Consider the following 22369-nt stretch of genomic DNA (forward strand, 5'->3'; position numbering starts at 1 on the left):
GGGAACTGCACTTTGCTGTACAGTAGAAACTAACAGAACGTTGTTAAACAACTATACTCCAATTAAAAAAAAAAAAATGAAGGACTTCAAGATGGCAACAGGAGAACATTAAACCAAGGGCAAGGCCCTTCTGAGCACTGGGCCCTGCATGACTACACAGGTGGTACATCCATGAACCTGGCCCTGTTTATATTAGAAGGAAACTTCAAATGTTCACCATGATTCTTTATTACCATAGATACACAACCCATATTCCCAAAAATGGCGACCGTGAAGCAGTTAATATGCTAAAGACCAGGCTGGGAGCCTTAGAGTTACATAATTTTCTCAGCAACTCTGTGAGTAGAGGTAGATATTACTAACCCTACTTATAGATTATGAAACCAATGTTAAGAGCAGTAATCTAAAGGGAAAAGTGATCTTATATATCTTTTTTTTTTTTTACTTTTTTGGTTGTGCTGGGTCTTAGTTGCAGCTTGTGGGCTCCTTAGTTGTGGCTCACCAGCTCCTTAGTTGCAGCATGTGGGCTCCTTAGTTGTGGCTCACAGGCTCCTTAGTTGCAGCACATGGGCTCCTTAGTTGTGACATGCGAACTCAGTTACGGCATGCATGTGGGATCTAGTTCCCTGACCAGGGATTGAACCCGGGCCCCCTACGTTGGGAGCGCAGAATCTTATCCACTGAGCCACCAGGGAAGTCCGATCTTACATATCTTCAAGATATTCCCTCAATACCTTGAGGCATGCTGTATGACAGTGAGTGCTCGATAATGACTTGTAACTAAGTGATTTTATGTCTCTGCCCTGACTTCGTCTTTGGCTGAGCCATCAAAGTCCAGACTCTGTGCGGTCCACCAGAAGGTCTTTGCTTATAGTAGGGAGTGAAAGACTGAAATAGGAAGGGCCACTGTTCACCATTCCAGTTCCACCAGTTCATGGAGTCCCGAAACATCTACCTCTAGCAGGAAAATGAGGTGTGGACCTGGAGGGAGCAAAATGCCAGCACTCTCAGAATTGTCCTTTTATCAACACAGACACAGCTCTGAGCAGAAATTCCATAATTTCCGGGAGAAATTATGCATTCAAATAGCACATGCATACTACAAGAGTACTGAATCTATTTTAAAAGAAGTTATTAAATCTTCAGAACCTACAGTAATTTCTGATTTCTCCCAGCAAACCTCCAATTAAGAGTTTCTTGAAACAAAGGCTTGCTAGAGGGTTCAGGTTCATCAGCATGCTCGCCCCTCCCCCCTCCCCTCCCCGCTCTCATCAACGCTGCTGAACAACCTGAATAATCTACTGCCATCAGTGAAATTCACTTTTTCCGCTTAGGATGAGAGTAAGAACTGCCTCGACCACAACAGACCATTAATTCAACAGTGAAAAACCAAAGACTCTAAATATTTACTAAAACGCCTTAGATTTTTATATCGATTTTTAGCCTATTTGAACAGGTCATCCCTGTTATACTTTTGGGAAAGGGGGAGCTTTTGATGGTATATTCAGCATTTTCCATGTCCTCTGGTCTTAGTGGGACTCACATAACCCCTGTAGCTCAGAGCTCTGTATGATTAATAGCTCTGCCAGCCATTCCTATTTAAAAACTATTCCTACTTTATGTCTTTTTTATCCTCCGTCCCTGATTTTCTCTGATCCTTATTTTTCTCCTCAGCAGAAATTACCCACTGCCAGAGTTTTCTCCCTACCCCAAAGCCTTGTCACTTGATTCCACAGTGTCTTGTTTGGGGGAGGTTTTATTCAGTAGATAATAGGCCGTATGTGAATTTAGCAACAAGTATAACTGGCCAAAAGGTTCTTTTTTTAAAAAACTTTTAATTTTAAAGTTCTTAATTTTATTTATTTATTATTTATTTTTGGTTGCGTTGGGTCTTCGTTGCTGTGTGTGGACTTTCTCTAGCTGTGGCGAGCGGGGGGCTACTCTTCATTGTGGTGCGCAGACTTCTCATTCTGGTGGCTTCTCTTGTTGCGGAGCACGGGCTCTAGGCGCACAGGCTTCAGTAGTTGTGGCATGTGGGCTCAGTAGTTGTGGCACGTGGGCTCTAGAGTGCAGGCTCAGTAGTTGTGACGCACGGGCTTAGTTGCTCCGCGGCATGTGGGATCTTCCCGGACCAGGGGTCGAACCCGTGTCCCCTGCATTGGCAGGCAGATTCTTAACCACTGCGCCACCAGGGAAGTCCCTTAACTTTTTATTTTATATTGGAGTACAGTTGATTAACAATGCTGTGCTAGCCGCAGCTGTGCAGCAAAGTGATTCATCCACACAGGTACATGATCATTCTTTCTCAAATTCCCCTCCCATCTAGGTTGTCACAGAATATTGAGCAGAGTTCCCTGTGCTACACACAGCAGGTCCCCGTTGGACAAAAGTCTCTACACATGTTAATCATCAGACAGTATCTCTCTTTCCCCGCCCCGCCACCATTCCAAATCCACATCCTAAGATGGAAAGAAAGAAAACAAGGCAACCAATCAAAGGAGACACCACCTCGCACCAAGCGAAGCAGTAGTTTCCCCGTTCTGCTTGTACACTGGAGGTGTAAGTGGCATTTTCAAAATTATCCTGTCAGCCCCATGACAATCTAATTAATTTATTTTTTTATCCCGTTTCTCAACTCTGTTGTTTGGGTAGCAATGTCCCGTCAATATCTCATTCAGGTGTAGCAGGGAAAGGCCTAACAACCCTGGGCCGGCAGCCAAGCTTACTGGTGACTGGCGCTCGATTAACTGAGCAAAGATTTGCTCTGCACGGAGTGGGGCTTGCCTGTACAAGGACCAGTGGTGACAGCCAGGGTGCCGGCTGGAATTCTAACAAAGCTGCTTCCAACGTGTGCTCAGGCGAGTGGAACCAGCATTTAAACTGAATGTTAAGGGGCTTCAATCTCGGTGCTTTTTTTTTTTTTTTTTCTCCATCATTTACCTTCGGAAAAAACCCTGGGATTTTACAGGGAAAACAGCACATTAGCACACTTAAGTCACAAATCCTTGTACCTTTTCAAAAGGCCGTTGAAGATGTATTAAGTTGTAGAAGCCATCATTTAATTGCTTGCCTCTGCTACCCCACACACTATTTTTTTTTTTTTTTTTAATGACCAAATTAAACCAGCTGCACAGATTCGTGCTTTGAAGTTCCTGCCAAAGGATCATTCCTTTGAGGGCGTGAGGAAAAAGAACTGAAATGCTCTCCTTTGGTACCGATGTCCGCAGACCCCCGCCTTCTCCGCCCGAGATGCCTTCATACACAGAAGCAAATCATTGGCATTTAAATGTTTCAAATTCATTTTCCAAGCCAGGTTCGAATGTCACTGTCATAGTTCCCTCTGTCATTTCAATGAAAGCCCATAAGCATTTACAAATGGAGGAACATCGTACTTACTGTTTGGGGATGTGTAATGCAGCTATGTATCTTATGAAAAAAACTGTTATGCTTATAGACTGCTGTCCTTCCTGTTCAAAGAAAACACCACTCTTGGTACAGTTGAAGAAATTAATGAGAAACAGAAAGTCCTTTCCACACTGGGAACGTGTGAAAACTATTCTGCTAGCTGCAGAAGCAGTTAGCAGAGTCTGTTGTTTGAGACTTTGTCTCTTAGGTCAAATGCAGCCCAAAGCCAACAAGATGACTTACCGTCTCACCACAATGAATTTGATGATATGCAACTGCAGAATGAAATATTTATACGAATTTGCCACTTCACATATAAAAACAGTAGCGACACGGAGAGGTACACAAACGACAGAGAGCCAACGTGCACATTTGTTTAGTTAGCTAGGAACATTCAGAAGTTGTGTGTGGATAACCAGAGAGCGTCAGAGTGACAGAGGCAGCGCATCTGGGTTTTTAAAGCGCTGGATGCCTTTTCCTTGGAAAAGAGTTCGTTCCATTGCATCAGACGCCCAGTAACACGATCTCATCAACCTACGTGAGCATCAGGAGTCCGGGCTGGTCACAAGTCAAATTCTCTTCATTGCCAATTGAGACTGACTTGTGCTGTTGTCCTAAAGATCACATGGTCTCATTTGGCCAAACCGGTGGCCTCGAGAAGAAACCAAGGTACAGTCTGTCAAACTGAAAGGCATTTGCAGGCTGGAGTGTTAGGTTTCCACAATGACAGTTTGGTGAATCTCTGTGGGTTTTTTTGTAATTGGGAAAAAAAAAAAAAAAAAAGGTTTCTATTTCCTTTTTGTATTGTTTTGGCTTTGTTTTGTTTCTGTCTGGTTTTTAAGGCATGTATGCACAGAATACTACAAAGGGACATTAGCTGAGCCTCTCTGGCAGGGACAGAAGAATGTCTGGGTCTTGAAGGAGAGAAGGCTTTTTTTACACTCCATCTAACCCAAACCGAGTTAGCTGAGAAACAGTTCTTCGTTCCTCTGTGGGACTCGGAACCCGGATGCTATAAGTGAAAGCCAGTGTATTAAGCATAACACATCAAACTACTGTTAACACCCAGCCTCCCGCAAGGCAGCCTCCTAACAGCTCCGCTTTCTGCCTACGGTCTGTGCAAGCAAGTGGAACCATCACATGCGCTGCATGCTAAAGGCCGCAGCCTTTGTGTTCTCCAAGTTCTGTCTATTTCAGAGGCTAACATGCAGCAATTAGTCTAATTAATGTGAAACAATGAGCTGTGTTACCACTTATCAAATTGATTGTTCCCCTATCAAAACAAAACAGGCTGGCTTTTTGATGTAATTTCAAGAGATGATTTGAAATGTCATGTTGCTGGGAGCCAATTACCTTATGACTAGAGTCACGGTCAACAGAATACATAATTAGCAGGAGTTTGGGAAGGCTGCTTACTGCTAGTATGTTAATTAACTGTCTTTTGTCATAAAACAAAAAGGTTGTACGGAAGGTTCTGAAATAGGTCTTTTTTATTTACATTTCTCTGTGCTTATCATCGCGAGGCATGACAATGCAAAAGAATAGAAAATTTGAATTCCCCTACTTCAAATGAATACCCAGCTTGCCAGGTCAGGGTCATGTGCAAACTGCAACGCCATTCACCTCGCTCCAGTCCTGCCCCAGTGTATTATATGACTCGTGGAGTTAAATTAGGTATCGGGTAAAACTCAAATGTAAGAAATACTAAGCCCCATGAAACACATCCCCTAATAGATTTCTTCGAAGCTTCACTTGCTTTTGTGCATCTTTTGAGGGCTGGACAGAGATTAGCTGACCTGGGAATTATACTCAGGTGTCATCTTTCTATTTCAGTCTTGAAATTTGGAGAGAATAAACCAATCATCAAGTGATGTTATTGCCTTTACCTCACTATGGCAGAGAGAGGATGCATAACAGGCTTGTAAAGGCATCCTATCTGTGAGTCCAGGTCTCTGTAACTCATCTGCAGCTTCCTCTCGTCTGGGAGAGCCTGGCAATTCCACATTCTTGATTAAGGAACCAATTCTGTATTTCTTGAGCCTAAATGCATTCTAGAGGTAGCTATAATCAGTAACGGACAATTAACAATCAAGTTCATGGCAGCCTTGAGTCACGGTTTGACACACATGTGAGTAAACCAGCTTCTGGTCTGGAAAACAAGTTCAAGTTCCCAGAATTCGAATACAATTGTTCCACTGCTTAATGATGGCATTGTTTTACATGCAAAGGCAGGGGGGCCTCTCTTAGAGATCCCACAATTTTCTATGAGAAATGTGTTATCATTTTGTAAGGGTCTGCAAACTCTTTTCTTCTTTTTTTTTTCTTAGGATTTGGTTCAAGTCTTACAGTCACATTAGAATGGTCCCCCAAACAAAGCAAAACAAAATACAGCACGTTGTTATTAGAAATATTGTTTACTTTGCAAATAGGATTTTCCATACTAATTTGTTTCCATTTTTCAACAGAGGTTTTTTTTTTTCCTGTTTCTGACATCATTAAAAAGACTATAAATGTAGTATAAAAAACATTAAATGGATGGGGTGCAATGCTTTTGCTTTTGAGGTTTGGGTTTCTCATTTTTGTAGGGAAAGGAACCCTGGGGTACAGACAGTTGACAGAAAGGAAACAGGGCTCAGCTAAGTGGGAAAAGACAATGAGTTTCTGAGAAACGCTCCACCCTTTGCAGCAGCTTCTCTTCTTTCTGCCAGTTTGAAAGTTTATCCTGAACTGTGATTACAGTTTTCAAAGGCATGGATGGGGGAGAGAGAGCCAAGACGAGGATGGCTATCTGAGAAATCTGGCTCATTAAATAGTAACAACAGCTAACCACTGCTAAGTGCCTTTGAGGTACCAGGGCGGTACTAATCCCAACACAGTCATGGAAAAAAGTTGACTAATTTCATAGCTGGGCATGGAGTTTCTGGAGTGCTTGGCACATTCCTTCTCGGGACTCAAAAGGTTACAGAAACCTAGAGTTGAATGAAATCTTACAGGAATGCCCTCTGCCAACCTCCCTCCAAGCGCAATTCTTCCTACACTGGCCCTGACCACTGAAATAAGATTCCTTTCAGAGATGAGTCTCTTTGGGGGAATTGAGGGACACAGGCAAATATCCTCCACAAGTTCTGGGATGCTTGCCGGCAAGAAAACTTAGGGACTTCCCTGGTGGTCCAGCGGTTAAGACTCTGCGCTCCCAGTGCCGGGGGCCCAGGTACAATCCCTGCTCAGGGAACTAGATCCTGCGTGTCGCAACGAAGACCTGGGGCAGCCAAACAAATAAATATTAAAAAAAAATGAAAACTTAGAATTCCTGATGTTTGGGTGCTATTATTGCTCTAAAGCAAACGCCCAGCTTATAGATAATGTGAGGTGTCACAACATCTGGGCTCCAGTCACTTAAGAGGATGACACAAAGTCCTAGTGAGGTCTGAAAACAGGTCCCTTCTGAACTAGAAACTTGGATGAGTCCTGATTACAGAGGGAAGCATGCATTCACTTCATCAGTGAATCCAAAAGGAACAATTTGGAGACTAAACATCAGGTTTGGTAACAAGAGCAACAGTTTACTTGTAATATTTATTCCCAGCTCTGGTCCCACCCTAACCGTTCCTCAGTGCCTGACATCATTACGTATAATACCAAGTTTCATCACATATGATTCTGCCAAAGGATTTGTTTTTCCTAATTTTTTTCCTCAAATGCGAAGGTAGGAAGGAAGTTAAAAAGAGGGGAGAACAGGAGGAAGAGAAGAAACTGTAGTTGCCAGGTGCTGTGCTGGTTTACGTGTGTACACTGGTACATACAGGGTGCTGTGTTAAATGTATGTATTACCTCATTAAGTTCTCATAAGGACCCTGCAGGGTGGGTACTATTTTTCCAACTATATATATTTCTAAATGTTAATAAGTCAAGAAGACTTAGAAAGCATCATTAATTAAGTCAAGGCCTTGGAACTAACATTGACTCTAAATTCTACTACTCACTATGCAAAGCTGTTTGGTGTTTTGTGATTGTTTTAACATTTAAGGTAACATCTGAACTGAATAAGGGTCTGCTTTGTTATAGTAAAAGAAAAAAGACCTCTGGGTGTCATCATTAAAGACAGAACACCGTGTATATCTACAAAATGGAATACTACTCAACCATAAAAAAGAATGAAATTTTGCCATTTGCAGCAACGTGGATGGATTTGGAGGGCATTAGGCTGAATGAAATAAGTCAGACAGAGAAAGACAAATATCATATGATATCACTCACGTGTGAATCTGAAAAACATACAACAAACTAGTAAATATAACAAAAAGGAAGCAGACTCACTGATACAGAGAACAAACTAGCCGTTCGTTACCAGTGGGGCAAGGGAAGGGGGGATATGGGGGTAGGGGAATAAGAGGTGCAAACTATTAGGTATAAAATAAGCCACGAGGCTATACTGTATTGTACAACATGGGGAATATAGCCAATATTTCATAATAACCATAAATGGAGTATAACCTTTAAAAACTCTGAACCACTATATTATATACCTGTTAACTTACATAATATTGTACAGCAACTATAATTCAATTTAAAAAAAAACACAGAACACCATGTATTAGGGCCAGTAACAAGCACCAACTGCAAAGTAGTGTGATGAGTTACCTTTCTAACATTTGAAGTCTTGAAAATGAGGGATTTAAGGAAAACTGGGAATAGCAACATTTTTGTGCTGCACCCAAAATGTTTTCTTGAAATTTAAGACAGGTTTAAAGCAAATCAATGCGTTCAGAAAAAATAGGGCATTTTTTTCTTTTTCCTCTTAAAAGCTAAAATTCCTCAGGCATGTTTCCTTCAGGCTTGCAACAAACCTGAACACCTCCTGCAGCAAACAAGTGCTAAACCGAAAACAGTGTCTCTGGCAGCAGATCCAACAAGGAGTGGAGCATCAAAGCCTGAGGCACTGTGGCCCTTCTCACAGGGAAGGTAGACCAGAGCTCCAGAAGCAGGAGACACCACCTAGAAGGGGCATGGAGAGAGCAGCTCCCACAGACCCGCTGTTGACACGTCAGCCAGGCGCTCGGAGGCTTACCTCTATCACCTTCCACAGAGCTAAAACCTCTTTACGTCAGAATACATTGGGCAAAGCCTTTCTTCTTTTCTCTAACTTCAAGACCATGAGCACCAGGAATGAGGAACAGAGAGAGAAGGATGGAGGGGAAGAGAGGGCCAGTTCAGTTCACAGGAAAGCACTGGGCCCAGCTCCATGTCTGAACGCTGTTCCTGGGAACTCTTAGAATCTTTCCTGAGAGTGGTGGCCGTGAAAACAGAGCGGTAGCAGATCCCTGTCACGCACCCACCACATTCAGATCATCAGGGCTCGGGCCCCTTTCTCAGACCCCTCAGACTCACACAGGATGCTTCAAGACGTGCACTGATGCCCTGGTGCAAATGGCAGCAACACCTGATTTTTCCCCAAGCCATTTCTGGCCCTTTCTGTTCCTACTTACAACCGGCATACCTATGTTCAGAGCATGAACGTTATAAAACAACCCTCAACACTGTAAATCAACCATAGTTTAATAAATGATTTTTTTTAAAAGAGTCACAGCTGGAGCTGAAGGCAGCATGCTTGCCCTTTCTCTAGTCCTCTCGGAACCTGAAAATAGCACCAGGCTTTAAAGAACAAGCAGACCTCGGAGATGTTGTGAGTTTAGTTCAAGATCACCACAATAAAGGGAATATCACAGTAAAATAAATAAATAGATAAATAAATAAATAAATTAATTAAAAATCCTTACATGACAGTGGCATATATGTCAGTGTTCCTATATGTTAAGCCTCAAAGAAGAAGTAAAGATTGGGAAGGGTCCAGCTGAGAAGAAGGCAAGATAGAGCTTGAGGGAAGAGATACAACCTTAGAAATACAGGCTAGGCTACAAACAATAAATGCTGGAGAGAGTGTGGAGAAAAGCGAACCCTCTTGCACTGTTGGTGGGAAGGTACATTGATACAGCCACTATGGAGAACAGTATGGAGGTTCCTTAAAAAACTAAAAATAGAATTACCATATGACCCAGCAATCCCACTACTGGGCATATACCCAGAGAAAAACATATTTCAAAAAGACACATGCACCCCAATGTTCACTGCAACACTATTTACAATAGCCAGGTCATGGAAGCAACCTAAATGCTCATCGGCGGACGAATGGATAAAGAAGATGTGGTACTTATATACAATGGAATATTACTCAGCCATAAAAAGGAAAGAAATTGGGTCATTTGCAGAGACGTGGATGGACCTAGAGACTGTCATACGGAGTGAAGTAAGTCAGAAAGAGAAAAACAAATACCGTATATTAACACATATTTGTGGAATCTAGAAAAATGGTACAGATGAACTGGTTTGCAAGGCAGAAGTAGAGACACAGATGTAGAGAACAAATATATGGACACCAAGGGGGGAAAGAGGGAGGTGGGATGAATTGGGAGATTGGGATTGACATATATACACTAATATGTATAAAATAGATAACTAATGAGAACCTGCTGTATAGCACAGGGAACTCTACTTCATTTTGCTGTACAGCAGAAACGAACCCAACATTGTAAAACAACTATACCCCAATTAAAAAAAAAAAAAAGAAAGAAATACAGGCGAGGGAAAGCCTCAAAATGCAGCTGATGAAGAGACAGAGGGGTATAGAGAATATGAGGGTCAGTGGTGGACGGCATATATCAGATATATACATGTATATATGTATGCAGTTTTGTTTAACAATTAGCCCACAATCCAAAAAGCAACGCTTGGGAACAGACAAATAGAGATGCATGTCAAAACTAAAATGTCACCTGCCTCTATGCACAGGCCTGATCAAAACATACTAGATCACTGGGCTTTATTTTGAGGAGCAAAATAAATTTCAGAAACTAAAGAGGGTCCAAATGAGTCAAATATTGGACAACTGGCTGTACTGGCACACATATGGAGAACGTGAATTCTACAAAGATTTCTTTTTTAAACAGGAGGCTAAGGTGGCTCTTGGGGAAGATGTTTGGTATGGGAGAAGATGGAACCTATCAAATAAAATGAGATAATATAAATATTTCATTTAGTCATTATCATCTCTCTTTATGATGATGAGAAGACATTATTATCATATTTTTTATTCTAACTCATGAAAAATGGTCAATCTTCCACATTTGTAATGGGCTACAGCACACTAATCTTAGTTTGGCATAAAGCTCATACAAACCACTCAATATTTTCAATATAAATGTAATGACTTCTGATTTTAGGGGAAAATAACAACGCTCAAAAAAAAAAAGAAAAAAAACCATCACTGGTTAACTCTAACCTCTCCCATTGGTCAGTCATTTCTATAAGTATGTGCATTTGCAAAAAATAAAATAAACCTTCTGCATATTCATTATGAAGAAGACGGACGATAATCAGTAGGATAGACAGCAAATTTCTTCTTGAGGATTAGCCTCCAATTGGTTGAATTTCAACGTCAACCTGGCAATTTTACTATTAAGTCAGCAGAAGTGAGTTACTACCGGAGAACATCAGGCAAAGGGAAGGGAACACGCTAGAATAAATTGTGCATTATTTCTGGCATTAGTTAAAGGAACAGAGCATTATAAGGAAAAAAAATACAGTACCATTGATTTTTACAGGTGTTTAATACAGATAAGCTGAAAAAAGGGTTTCCGTTTTAAGCCCAGTGATGGCTAAAGATGCATTCAAATATGTTCAAAAGCAATCTAAAGTCTTCTAAAATGGTGTTTAAGCTATTCAAGCAAAACGTAAATAGTTTTTGTCATAGTACTGAGGAAGGTAGAACAAAAACAGAGTCCAAGAAGCTGACCCTGGCACACTGCCGGCCACCGTAAAATAAGGGGGGTCATTAAAACAGAGGTAATACTATTTATCCATTACATGATCACAGGTTATTTAGTGAAAACAGTAACAGACTGTCCTTAGGAAGGCAGGATGCATAATTACCGTGAAAGTCTCCAAGGCCCCCTCTCTGAAGAGATGGAAAAAAAACAATCAAGCTGAAGACATATATGTTTAAGAGAGTCATTATATAAAGAAATTAAATCTAGGGTGTTTTACCTTGTCTGTTTTAACACATTTCTTTAAAGTTCATTTATGAATAGGGAAACGTTTGCTTTTATCTAACACTGAAAGGATACATTTAAGTGCTCTGCAAAAAACAAATTATAAAAAAAGTTTATGTTGGCATAATTTCTGAATGGATAATGTTTCTACTGCACTTATTTTGGGGTGCCATTGGCCTCCAATTTCTGCAGAGCTGTTTGTTCACACAGTAGACCACACAACAAACAAGGCAAAAACTATAGCAACCACATTTAACCACATAAACAGAGCATTCATAAATGCTATGAGCCAGGGAGAGATATGTTTGCTTTTGGCATTCTTCACCATGTGCTATGATTTGTCTTCTTATTAGCAATCAGCCTTTCTTTCTTAGAAACATATTTTGATAACTCTGGTTCAAACATAAGTCTAATTTTAAAGTTTGAATCCCTTCCACACCTTTTTTTTTTTTTTAATCTACTCCTCTCTTGTCTATGACATTGGCTGGATATCATCTTCTCTTTCCTAAGTGTTATGATCATATCCTAACTGATCGCAGGGTAGGTGCTCTCATGTGAACAAAAAAGAGGGAGCATGGTTAGCCAAAGCCCCTGTGGTCAATTGATCGACAAACACAAATTTAGTGCCTCTTTCCTGTGCATCTAGCATTGAGAACAGGGCTGATATAAATGAGGACAGAAGGGACTCAATAGACAAAAATATCCCTCCCACAACAGGTATTAGAATAATTACAAAACATCATGTTAACTGGGATGAAAGAACGCTGTACAGCTGAACAGTTAAGTCTAAGTATTGTGAAGAATGAACTTCGGGAGAAGCCAAGCAAAGTTGGAGAGGTTTATTGTAAAGATGCCCAGTCACTAACAGATCCCGTGAGCTGCGATGGCTGACTCGTGTTCTGGAGATGCTGAAGTGGAAATCCCAGGACTCAGAAGCTGCTGTTCGTTAAACACATGATACGATCAGCCACCAGTCAGAGGACCTAGACAAGTTATCTTGACTAGCCTGGTTAGTGATACTTGGGGACACACACTGGCTCAGCTGTGATCATGTCTCAGAGTTTCCATAGGAAAAATGTTATGAGACTCCTTTATGTCATCAAGTCTTAGCACTAACAGGAACTTGGTAATATTCTGGAATTTGGTTATATTTGCAGCATTATGAAACTTTATCTAAAATGGATAGGGGAACACGACTCAACTCAGACATGGGAATTTATATTATATAGAGTTGCACTACCAATTTTAATTCTACATAGATGGGGCAGCAAGAACACAAGTGTTTTTTTGAAAACAAACAACTTTTTATTGAAGTATAGTTGATTTACACTGTTGGGTTAGTTTCAGGTGTAGAGCAAAGTGATTGTCTTACATATATATATATTATATATAAAATACATATATTATATATATATATATTCCTTTTCAGACTCTTTTCCATTATAGGTTATTACAAGATATTGAATATTGTTTTGCAGCCAGAAAGTCAAGGTCCAAATCTTTGCTTGACCAACATCAAGCAACATTTGATAGACCATTTAACTTCTCAGGTGTCTTGCCTGTAAAATTGGGAAACAGGAAAACTTGCCCCTCCCAGGGATGTCATAGTGAAGCTCACACAGGTGGATATGCACGGAACTGCCCATAAATGCTTATGCACTCTACATAAATCATTGTTATCGTTATTCACCTGGGTTTATACCAGGACATCCTGCTTGCATAGGAGGAAAATCACTCGGTAAACATGCTCACTCCCTTGGGAAAGAATTCTTACCACTCTTGTGAATTTGAGGAATAACGTCTGAGTTGCTTTAACTGGTGTTTATTAATGTATTATGAACCACTGCCGTGGCATCTGATTCACAATAAAAAGATTAAGCAGACTAATTTGTCATTTATTTTCCAATGCCTGCTTTCCTGCCCGAAGCACCACTAATATCCCAGGAGCTCGTCAACCCAATTATTTCCCATTTTGCATTACTTGCTGAAAATAGTGCTAATGTGCCAAAAAGGCTTTGCTCCTTGGTGATGAAAAAACAAAACAAAACAGAGCAAAACAAACAACAACAAAAAACCCTCCTACTCTACCCACCTCAATACTGTTGTCATTGGGTGAGGAGAAACACCCCCAGACCACTGGGCTATATCTAGTAATCAAACCAAATTAGCAGCCTGACTGCACTGTGGACTCGAGCCACAGACCTGTGCTTATTGAGTATTTATTTTGGGGGTGGAAGGGAATTCCATCTGTAGAATGAAATTCACAAGCTAGAGGGAGCTGAATTATACTACGCCTATATACACAAACAGTTTTGTTTGTTTGTTTGGGGAACTGCATGTCAAAATCACTCAAATAACTGGTGAATTCAACTTTTTTTTTTCTCAAACATTTAATAACCAGCTATTTAGCCAACTCCAAATATTAATTTGCAACACTAATTTGTGAATGTAGACACAACTCAGTATTAAGAGAAGTATAAAGATACCTCGTTGTCTATGCTTTTCTAATTCAGCCTTATAAATAGTTTTTAACCTTAATGTGTAATATTTCTGCTACTTGCTTCAGTCTGTTTCACTTTGAAAATGTGCTTTTTGCTTATCCCAGGAGTTTCTGTATTGCTTAAAGCAAAATACTCCAGCGTACATTCACAGCTATGAACTGTAAACACTTTTCTACCTTATTCTGCCCAAGGCTCAGAGCCAGTTTAAATGTCTGTGGATAATTTCAGAAGCCTACAAGACTCCACAGAGTCATGAAAAATTATTATTTTTTAAAACTTGCCAATTTTACCAGCAATGTAAAATTTCTATTTAAAAAATCTGATCATTTTAGCTGTGGGGAGACACTGACTGAAAACATAGTGTTTTTTTTCTTTCAAGTAAGATCAGCTTCAAGGATGAGATGCAGCAGATTAAATTAATCTCTATGAGGTTATTTCTTACCATTATTTTCTTAAATCCTGCCCTCACTTTAATCAAGAACAGGAATGCTAAGGGCTTGATGCAGGGAAGAAGCATAGATTAGCGGTTAGCAAAATAGCCAGAAAGCCAGGAAACATGAATTCTATTCTCGGCCAAATGGTCTTAGGTGAGCTCATGATTTACAGCCTCAGTTTCTCCATCTATAAACAGAAAGTGTTGCACTCACCGCAAAGGAAAGCTTCACGGTGGTAATGTTGTGGAGTGCTGGCTGTGTGCCAGGCACAGAGCTAAGCGCTTTTAAAGGATTATTTTCTTTAATCCTTCGAAGTAGATAATACCACTATCCTAACTTTACAAATAAGGTAACTGAGGTACAGAGACGTTGAGTAACTGACCCAAGGTCACACAGCTGGGAGCCAACAGCAAAGGCTGAGCTCTAACCCTTCGGCCACACTGTTCTCTACATCCCTGGCCCTGAGGAATGGGATAGACCGCACACCGAATCCAGAAAATTGTCAGAATAGGGGCCCAGATTGTCCCTCTCCTCTCGGGGCTCCGTGGCTCTTCTCCCTAATCCACACGCTCTGGGCCACTCCTGCCACCTGCCTTGGGGGGAGGACCACCCAGGCTCGGGCCTCTCTGGCTGCGCTGCCCCTGGCAGCACCCACCCACTGCAGCTGTCACACAGCAGAGCTTCATCTGCCAACCGAACCCAAGCAAGACCTCTGGGCACGGTCAAGTGCAGCTGGTGGAAGGAGGCTCAGATTTCCAATGAACTGAACACAATGGAGCAGCTCTGTCACGCGACCATTACGAAAGCACATCTCGCTGCTCATTTTTCTAGCAGAAGTGCATGGGCTATTTAAAACTACCTCCCCCCAACCGCCCCCCACTCCCCAGCTCTTGCATGTCTTCCTAGGGGTAAAGTTCAGCCAGGGGACTATCTGCCAGATGTTATCTGGTGTCACTATTTTCTTTGCAAAATGAGGACCAAACACAACACAGAAACTGGCTTCCAGAGGAAAACTGTCACTGTTGCAGAGTGTAAAGGGGCAACGCTGGGAATCCTCCATTCGAATCTGGTGTTCGCAGGAAAAGCCAACTCGAACTTGACTTACCGCAGAGGATAATGAAATGCCTCATTCACTAATAGGATTCATCTTCTGTTTCAGAGCGAACTTGCCAAAGCTAGAGCAAAGGTTTAAAAGGTCTCACCACACCGTACCTTTGGGGTGCTGTACGAAACATGGTTTTAGAATACACCGTATCGGTGGGTGTTCATTAGAAACTGTGGTCATTTAACACATTTTATAATTGTGAACTCAGTAAGAGCCACTGATCTTCACATTTCATGACTCTGATTAAGCAGTGAATAGTAGCATGATGCCTTTTGTACTTAAGCCAAAAATAAATAAGCAACAAATAAGGAATGTTACAGTAAAAGAACCAAACTTTTGGAAACGCCCTAGGACTTTAATGTGTCTGGAATAAGAATGCAAATGGTATACACCTAACTTTCCTGAAAGTCAAGAGTGTTTACATGCAATTGCTAGATCAATATTTGCACATTTAAAAGAACTAAACTGGCTTAAGAGAAGCCTGGTATACGCTAAAATCTAACTGGAAGGAACGGAAGAAAGGAATCATACATATGACTTTAAGATATTTGAAAAGCTTCTCCCTGTAAAGAGGCCTTTCAAAGATGGCAAACACTGAAGATTTGCCAATAAAGAAAGAAAATCTTTCCAAACAAGTCATTTAAACAATGTGGAACATATATCAAGGCTTCCTTATCTTATTCATGGTTTAGAGAAAACATTTTGTGATCTTTTTAAATTCAGATAGTCTCCTTACAAAACATTGCTTTCTTTTGTTCAAAATCAAAACTAAATTTCAACAATTTTGTAGTAAAGCATCACACAATGCAAACTGTTGTTATTGAGGAAAATAACAAACAAAAAAATAGGAGCTTAGGGAGTCAATATAGAATAGACTTCCTTAAAAGAGGAAATACTTTGGGAAAACTTGCCTTAGACATGCATCAAATAATATCTGGAAGTTGTGAAAGACCCTGGGAAATAAACTCTTCTTCCTATAAATATTGAAAAAACAGCTACAAGATGCAAATGAACTTCTGAACTCAGTTCTGGGTCTTTAAAATGTATTTCAATAGAATAGCCAATGTATCACCTCAGTGTGAAAAAAGATATAGAGAAATAGCATTCTGAAAAATGAATTAGGAACACATCAACTCCAGCAAAAATAATAAAGGTAGAGAAGATTAAGAGGCAAGCATATCTTTCGGAATTGCAAAATGGGTTTATAGGTCTTCTAATAACAACTTTTACTCAAGCCTTATATAAATAGGCTTAGATGATACAAATATTATGTGGGCTGTGTGGACACTCCCAGGTTCCTACTCATGTTTAGGGATTACTCGATAGAACAGAGACATTTCATTCCTATTGGGCCGAGGGATTACCGCAAAGAAACATCTAATATTCCATTTTTTAATTTCCTGCATTTTTTATTTACCTTTAATGATGCTGTATATATTCATCATCCTGAAATATTAAAACAGTATGAAAAAAGTAATAAATTGGTGGAAAATTTAGGGAATAGGAATGCAACAGCACGCAGATCATACACTATCAAGTGCTTGATACACATTTAAAATTACTGCCGACTACGGCAAAGCCAAATTCCTAGCAGATTTCTGAAGCACAAAGTCACAATAAGAAGATCAGCAGAACAGACTGAAATAATAGAATATTCATCCCTCTAATCCGTATGCAATTCTTCAGGGCTTTTTTTTTTTTTTTTTAACGATGCATATGAGGTCTGACTGTATTCAGGATTTAAATAAGTTGTCTCTCTCCTTCCTGCTCCTCTCTATTTTTATATATAAAAAAAGTATATATAGTTATCATTTCTGCACTGCTGCACCAACGAAGACAAGGTTAGCACATTTCCTCACACCTCAAATGAAACAATACCGGTTTTAAACAACAAAGGTGTTAAAAGAAATACAACGTATTCATCCCACCAAAATCTCCTGAACCAGATTTTTGGAAAGAAGGAAAGTTGGTGTCATTCATAGGGGAAATGAAGTGATGTTCTTGTCACTTAATTACCAATTAATGAATTGATATAATATTGCATTTAAATATCGACCAGAAAAGCAAAAAGCTGGCGTTTCATCTCTGCTTTATTCACCTTCCCTTGCAGACAGATGAGATTGTCTGTCTGTTGGGCATTAAGAAACATTGTACCAACAAACAGAAAATTACAGAGGAAGAAGCCACCATCACCTAGTTTGGGATGAGCTCTTCTGGGAGAGAGCTTGGAAGTCTGGGAAAGGGCAAGGACACGCTGGACATCAGATGACCAGCAGTCAGTTCAACAGTCAGGCACCTGGCAGTTGCATCCTCATCTTCGAAGCCCATGTTTTAGTTGACCCCTGTTAACAAAAGTTGTCTTCCAGCAGGTATGGTGTTTATTATTATTTTTTAAAACAGAGTCACAGATTTGTTTGTTTATTTATTTATTTATGGCTGTGTTGGGTCTTCGTTGCTGCACGCAGGCTTTCTCTAGTTGCGGTGAGCGCGGGCTACTCTTCGTTGCAGTGCATGGGCTTCTCACTGCGGTGGCTTCTCTTGTTGCACAGCATGGGCTCTAGGCGCACGGGCTTCCGTAGTTGTGGCTCACGGGCTCTAGAGCGCAGGTTCAGCAGTTGTGACGCACTGGCTTAGTTGCTCCGTGACATGTGGGATCTTTCCAGACCAGGGATCGAACCCGTGTCCCCTGCGTTGGCAGGCGGATTCTCACCCACTGCGCCACCAGGGAAGTGCCAGGTATGGTGCTTTTAAATTACCTTCTTTTGCTTTCTTTGTATATTCCGATTTTTTTTCTTTAAGAACCACTTACTGCCTTGTAACAAGGAGGAAAACCAACGTAACAGAAACTACTTAAAACGCTACCTATTTTTTAAAGTCATACATCTCTTCTTCTTCAAGAGGCTTTCTTCCATTCACCCAACAGATTTGGTCCCTCTTCTGTACTAATGCTGCTAGCAAATGCCTTACGGCCCAAATCACATTCTGCCTTGTGGTACGGCCCTTCGCCTTCTAAGCATGGCTTTTGTAGGATTAAGTCCCTTCAGGGCAAAGGCTGCATCTTCTTTCCCACTGTTTCCTCTCTTGCAGTACTGATCACAGCTCCTTGTACCTAGTGGGGATTAGTAATTTGCTGTTGCTATTGAATGAACTAAAACTAGTTTTATGAAGTGTTTTTTATTTCTGTGATACTCACTGTCTTTCAGCTCACTACTACAATGAGACAATTCTACCAGTTGTGAATGAGGTTAGTTACCGTGAATGACACTAGACGTAGAGATAGAACACCTTTCAGAAAATGAATTGGAGAGGATGTGCAGGTTCTACCATCTCAAACAATGAGCCTAACAGAAAAGAGAGTGTGCAGCTCTGCAGAACGATGAAAATATTTACAGGAAGTGGAGCAGATACAAACAATACAATGTTGGAAATAAACATTCCCATTCACACCAAGCAATAGAAAAATGTATAGGAAATGAAGGGGGTATATGGCAGAGAGAAAGAAAGAGTTCTTCACCCTACTTAGGAGAGAAAAATGGGAATTTCTTCGGAGAAGATATGCCACCATACCCAAACTTAATAAATATAAAAGCAAAGTCTGCTAAAATTTTCCGTGGACAGGGCAGTCTTCGGGAAGTTCCCACAGCCCAGACTACAGCTCTTAAGCTCCTTTGCCAACACCTCTTTGCATTTGCCTGGCTGTAATGCACCTCCATTTCTCTCTAACCCTCACAACGCATTCCAGATCAAGGAAAGCTGAGAATCTATCCAATTTTAATCCAATTCCTTCTTGAAAAGTTTAAGCTTATTCCTTCATTCCTCTTTAATGACATTAAGACACTCGAGGAGGGAAAAGTATTCAAAACATGGAGCGATGAACGGCAAGGGGAAAACCACTTCTTAAAGCTGATTTAAATTGCAGGAAAAACCAAACCTAATGTCTTTGTACACACTTTTGTCTTATGTCAGAACTGCCTTCAATTGTAATTATGACAGGATGATCCTATCTATGACGTGATATCATCTTTTTTTCAGCTCAAGTTCTCATGCCACTAAGCCTTTCAACTCTAGGCAATCATTCAAGAATTCAGAAGTGTTCTCAAGTTCTTGTGTGAACCAAGATGTGTCAACGCATAGCAGGTGGTTCCGCGGCTCTGAGATTCTTCGCTGAGTCCATCCAGCGTTTGGCTTAAGCCCCTTACAAGCAATACGTATCCTGCTTTGCAGTTAGCCACCCAGGCTTGCTAGGGTTAATAAATTCCCTGATATTTATAACTGGCGACAACAGGTCAAGGTGTCACATACGATGGGACAGAGAGAGTGGTAAGACGGCTAGTTTTAAATTCTGTACCAAGTGCCAACTCCATTCACAAAAGCTTGTCTTCCCAGAGAAGCTGTCCTCCCCTTGTCTACACACTCTCTCTTTGGGGTTTCATGAACTTTGCTTTCCCTACCTTTGTGGGCTGCTAATATTTGATCAGAGTTTTTTTGGAACGTATTTCTAAAACATGAATAAACTACATCATGAAGTTTTTAGAGAGCCTGACTCCGTTTTATAGATTCCGTTTTATGTGTGTCAATTCATATAGAAGTCCGAGCTAACAAGGGCATACCAGGGTTAAGTCATCGGTCATAGACGCCTGGAAAGTAGAGCCACTGGTAACTACTGCTGTCATCCCTCTTACCTTGTCTGCTCCTTCCTCCTGGGACAGATGTGTGCTTACTTTCACGAGTAAATTCGGATTTTCCTCCTTCCAGCCCATACTGACTTTTTTGGAAGTTGCTATTTAGTAGGAGTTTCAATTTCTGGAAGATACTAAATGTGTTACCCATTCAGCTGAACCATTTGAAATTGTTTGGGTTTTGCAGGGCCAAGTAAGGAAAATTCCGTATCATTCAACCTTATACATTGCCTCATCTGAGTCTCACAATGATATTTTGCGGCAGATAATATTAGTTCCATTTTACTATTATTGTGTAGTGTCACACGACTACTCAGGGACGAAAGCTGGGCTTGAAAACTGGGTCTATATGGAGTCAAAGCTCAGGCTGCTGACCTCCTGGTGGAGTTACTGTCTCTACCACCTGCCTGACCAAGACGGGAGTTAGGACTCTGGCACAAATACGTCCACCTTTTAGAAACCTTGGCATGATAAATTATACGATCTTAGAACGGGACCATCTTACTCTTTCTATCAAGATGGAGATACATTTTTTTAGAGTCATTTGACAATGACATTAACTGATAGTGAATTTCAACCCAGACTTAGATATGTCCTATGCTCCAGTAGCTTTCAAAGTCACTGACCTACAGACTGGTGGTTGCCAGAGGTGGTAGGTGGGCAAAACGGGTGAAAGAGATCAAACAGTACAAAATTCCAGTTATACAATAAATAAGTCACGGGGATGTAGTGTACAGCACAGTGACCAGAGTTAACAATACTGTCTTGCAGCTGTGAAAGTTGCGAAGTGAGTAAACCTTAGAAGTTATCTCAAGGAAAACATTTGTAACTGTGTGTGGTAGTGATGGATGTTAACTAGAAAATAAGTCACTGTTCGAAAACAGAGTTTCCTTAAGAAATAATGATCTCTGAAAGTCCGAACAGATGAAAAATTATATAAAATAACACTTGGAGGAAACCAATTTTTTCACAAACCCAACTAAAATCATCTCCAGCATAAAAGGGATGACCAAGAACAAAGGAAAATGTACTTCCTGGAGACAGATAATGGTATCAAGGTAGTAATTACACTTTGCCAAGTGCTCGCAAATTAATAAATTTCTAAAACATCATGTTCTTAAAGTAGGAAATATTTTTTCCCAGTCCTTCCCCCTTAAGCCATTTGAACCTGATGGCAAACACCTGTTGTTGTCTAGCAGCGTGAATTAAGCAGGTGTGTGGAAGGCTTATCTTCAAGTCATCGAGGATTTCTGCCACTCAGGCTTGGGCTGCTTCTGGGTATCATGGACTATCAGTGTGTGTTCCTTCATTTGTTTATACAAATAGACCAATGGCCGTTGAAACACTTCAGAGCACTTAACTAAAGCAAACACAGCTCTTGAACTTTAAATATGCAACAAGAGGAGCTATTGACAAGTAGGACTTAACTTAGCCAATCTCAATATCATCTGGAAACTTAATACAACCTTCCAGATTTACAAAGAAGGCACACAACGCAGACACTTACCTTAACTTTGGCTCCACACAGAAGATACCATCCTGAGTTGAGACAAGATTCAAAAATAATGCTGCCACCTAGCAGTTTCGCTTGGTTCTTTGCTGTTGGAATTGAAGGTGAGGCTACCCAATAAGAGAAGGGAAATAGGGTCTTTCGCTTCTATCTTAGCCTTCCTGCTTTTGATTCCCTCCCATTCTTCACTCTCTAAACTCAAAGATATTTCTGAGAGAAATCCTGTGAGGGAAACCTCAGATTAACATCAGGGTACCTGGACTTCCGTCCCAGCATTCCCATCATCTGAAAAACTGTGCGTAAGTCACAAATCCTCCCTGAGAATCACGTCTCTGAACTGGATGCAAAGACCCTTTCAACTCTAATAGCCAATTGTTCTACTTTTTAAGGAATTTACAACGATGAAATCGACTGATTTACATCAGTAGCTAGAGAAAGAGCGCCATAGTATCATTGCATGTAAGGTTATATAAAATATTCCCCAATAGTGGCAATGGATTCATTGTGTTGCTTCCTTTAGGTCTAGAAAGAAACTGCACATTTCTCTGATGATTTTTAGAAATGTTAACATTGTGACGGCATTTTAGACGCTGGAGAGTTATTCTATGTATTCCCCTTTGGAATTCCATA

At 40.6% G+C, this 22369-nt stretch overlaps 1 protein-coding gene across 7 annotated transcripts in view; it reads right to left on the reverse strand.

The window, feature by feature from the left end:
* The window catches only part of ESRRG (estrogen related receptor gamma), a 645592-nt gene that overhangs the window by 303343 nt on the left and 319880 nt on the right, over positions 1-22369 (reverse strand). The window contains exon 1 of one of the 7 annotated variants that reach the window (XM_027122195.1): positions 3397-3819. The exons of the other annotated variants lie outside the window; for them this stretch is intronic. The gene's annotated coding sequence lies outside the window, so the exon portion shown is untranslated. Of the gene's footprint in view, positions 1-3396; positions 3820-22369 lie in introns of those variants that run through there. 7 annotated transcript variants of the gene reach the window in all.

Source organism: Aethalodelphis obliquidens, unplaced genomic scaffold, assembly GCF_003676395.1.
Source record: "Aethalodelphis obliquidens isolate GAN/ISIS:26980383/991018 unplaced genomic scaffold, ASM367639v1 scaffold24, whole genome shotgun sequence".
NCBI classification, from domain to species: Eukaryota; Metazoa; Chordata; class Mammalia; order Artiodactyla; family Delphinidae; genus Aethalodelphis; species Aethalodelphis obliquidens.